At 35.5% G+C, this 3618-nt stretch overlaps 1 non-coding gene across 1 annotated transcript; it reads right to left on the bottom strand.

Moving 5' to 3' along the window:
- Positions 1–2334: 2334 nt before the first annotated feature.
- Positions 2335–2406, bottom strand: TRNAD-GUC (transfer RNA aspartic acid (anticodon GUC)). Its single transcript has one exon. It is a non-coding gene; the product is annotated as a tRNA-Asp (tRNA).
- Positions 2407–3618: the final 1212 nt, after the last annotated feature.

The raw sequence follows: 3618 nt of genomic DNA, 5'->3' as shown, positions 1-3618 counted from the left end.
CAGCAGATTTCGAGAAAATAATTTAATATTCTGATGATAGGAAGTTGCTCACCATTATAAACTTAAAAGCATAATGCGATAAGAGTTTTGTTATGTAATATTAGTTGCACTTAAAACAGATACAGTACCTAGGTAACTTTGCTTTGTACTGTAATATTGTTTCGATTAGTTTATTGATTACTTTTATAAGGCTAAAGATATCATCAATATAAATTCCAGCTTATCATGTCATACTTGATCTTTTTTTTGGGGGGGGGGATATAACTTTCTTTATGAATGATGTGTTTCATCCACTTAGTACAGTATAGTTGTACCATAACGAATAGAAAGAAGAAGTGTGCGCACTCCTATCTGTTCAGCATTGTCGACGGTGACCAAGAGAATTAGTGGCGCTGCGATCGGTATTGCTCAGTTGGAAGCGAATATCCATAAAAGAAGCAGTAGAGAGTTCGTTCATTTCGTTTGCTTTTTTAGTGTAATTAAGTGCGTTAAATACTTTAAGTGCCAATACACTAATCTGCAATTATTCGTACACGAGTGACAAGTGAGTAGCTCTCACGATTTATTTATTAAAGGACGAGATTATTATGTTTTTGTCGTGTTATATTTGAAGCAATGCCTTCGTGTTTTGTTCCGGGTTGTAGGGCGTGCGTGTTTCATTTGCTTATGCAAACAGAACAGACAATAAAAGAAAAATTGAGCGATGGAATGTGGGGCGACATATTTCACGAGTGAATAGACAGTATTACCTCAATTGTAATTCAACCACCGGGAACAGGATGCTGCTTGGATCATGCCATGCATATCATACCGAAACTAATTTTTCACTATATGAAATGCCGGTTCTCCTTCCGGACGAAACAAATCCGACGAGAACTCCAAGCTCCGAGAGCCGCCAAATCATCTCGTAAGTTCTCCAAAGTGTCGGACAAGTAACTGTTGGTGAGTATATATTGCATGCCTACAAGCAGCCCTAAGTTAAGTTTTACATATTAAACTATTATTTGTTTTACAGTGTGATGTATATGAATGTGTTTTTCTTTCAAATAGTCTTAATGTTGTAAGTACAATGCCAGTTACGTACGTATATGGAGCGAAAGATAAACAGTGCAACTTACGTTAAATGTATTTACGTACTTACACACGGAACAGACTGAGCGAACCCTGCACTAGCGCCGCGTGGTATCGGCCGTTTGAATTAACAGAGTGCGACCACTACTTCTTTCTATTCGTTATGGTTGTACTACTATGGAATGTGTGTGAATATTCCTTCTTAACTCTTTATTATGTTATTAACGTTTAAAACACAACTGCAATATTGAGAAATTGGTGTTAGTACTTTTTTCAGACAATATAGATAATATCAAACAGAAAGAAGCCATATAAAAATAACGACATAACATTTCACGTTCCGTTTGAAGTTTATGCACCACTGTTTTTTAAATAAAACAGGCTGCTTATTCATATTCATAACCCTTCCTCATTCCATATCTAACGCTTGATGCCCGAGCACGACGTCAAGGTCAGAAAAATGCGCTTGCTTTGACATCACTGTTTTAGCCTAATCAGAACGTTTACTGTAAAATATTTATTTTTCATTACTCTGTTTTTATTTTATTTTTATTTACAGAGAATTCACCGGTTATTTTAAATAAAGAAAGCGGACAATATTTAAATGAAAATGTATTTTCTATTACTGGTATTAGCATTTTGTTATTCGTATTTGTGTAGTAGTTAGGCCTGAAAATCGACTTGACCTTGAAAAAAGTAGGTAGGATTAGAATTTCCTACAAACCCATGTAAAAGACGGTAACATGTAGAAGAGAACAACCACCAGAATCGCCACCGTCGATTGGTAACGACCGCTAAATGGAAGTACATTTGTTTCATGCAATTCAAATGAGAGTTATGACGTGACTTCTTGTGCAGTAGCTAGATGGCAGCACAGTGAAATTGATAAAAGTTGTTGCCGTTAAAGCCTAGGTTGAGAAATCTATTATATGCGATCTGGATCTGTTACTCACGTGTGACGAAACTTGCTTATGACAAGGAATGCTACTTCCACAACAGTGAGACGTTCTTAGCGCTGTATCTACATCTGACAACGGGTAAACACCCCTACCCTCGAAAAGGTTCAAACACCCACCACGCTGAAGATGTGCATCTTAGCTGTTGCGATGCTGAATCAAATTAATATTATTGTTGGGAACAAGACATGGTCGGGCTGGAAGTACACGATATTTATCGGTTTCTAAATAGCATAAAATATAAATTTTGTTTGAATGCCTTAATCATAACAAAAATACAAAGTAATAAGGAAAAAAAAAAAAAGTTCTCCCCGGCGGGGAATCGAACCCCGGTCTCCCGCGTGACAGGCGGGGATACTGACCACTATACTACCGAGGATGGAAGCTGAGCGTTGCTTACTAAAGTAGTTCTACAGCACATGCGCGTCGCGTACGATTCGTCGAATGCAGAGAGTTCAAGTTTATTTATTTATTTATTTATTTCATCCACTCCACAATGTAATTACAGAGTAGAGAAAAGCGAGGATAATCAGCAGCAGTAATACATGTAATAATGGTAATTTAAACTTAAACTGTTACAATCCAATACTACTCAACAATACATATCAAACAAATATAACATGAAAATCTCGGTAAACAAAATCAAAAGTATTTACAGTATAAAAGAAAACTTAGATTATATTAATGTAACAGCGCAAGTGATGAAATGCAAATAACTAATCACAGATTAATAACAACAATACAATAAATGATGAGGGATTAGGCCTACATTAAGTCATATGATATGACATAATTTAAGAAAGGAGACCAAAAATGCAATATAGAGACAAGTTAAAGAGCTATTTATTAGCAAAATACTTATGGAGTGTTTTGAAAGCTACCGGTATTTATTTCTCTCAAGAGTGTGGTTCTGTCCTGAAAGATGTCAATATTGCTCAGTTTATTATAGAAGGAACAGATTCTAAGAAGTGGAGAGTACTTGTAATAACATGTCCTAGCATAGTTTATATTAAATGTTTTACTGGTCCTACATTCTCTCTTGGTACATGTATTGCTATCCTAGACAATAGATGACTATTTACAGTAGTTAATTTAATGTACTGCTTGCGGTATATTTGTATACTGTACATTACTTCCTAACCTCGACGCTAAAGATTTCTTTCTTTAAATCACAGTCTGGAAATATAAAGCTATTTATTACTTTCTGTGTTCTTAGTATTTGTTGTTGTTATTATATACATACTACGATTTCATGGAGTATTCAGATCGATCTGAATACACTTACCGTATTGAGATCTCCATGAAAACGGGGACTCAATTCGATCTGAGTCTCAAGGTCGATACACCTAAAGAAGTGGGATCGGATCGTATTCAGTTCGAATTGAGTTCCATGAAAACGGGTATCGTATTCAATACGATCTCAATACGTTAAGCGCATGGTCGATCGTCATTTGTTTGATGTGTCAGCTGTTTTATCAACAATATGTATGTTGAAAAAGAGTCTTGTAAAACATAATATTTCGTATTTTCCTAAAAGTCCATATTACCATTATTCATTAACAGCCAGAATATTAAGTTTTCATGCGCCATA

Source organism: Periplaneta americana, chromosome 4 (assembly GCF_040183065.1).
Source record: "Periplaneta americana isolate PAMFEO1 chromosome 4, P.americana_PAMFEO1_priV1, whole genome shotgun sequence".
In the NCBI taxonomy this organism is placed as follows: domain Eukaryota; kingdom Metazoa; phylum Arthropoda; class Insecta; order Blattodea; family Blattidae; genus Periplaneta; species Periplaneta americana.
This window is presented reverse-complemented; position numbering and strand designations above follow the sequence as displayed.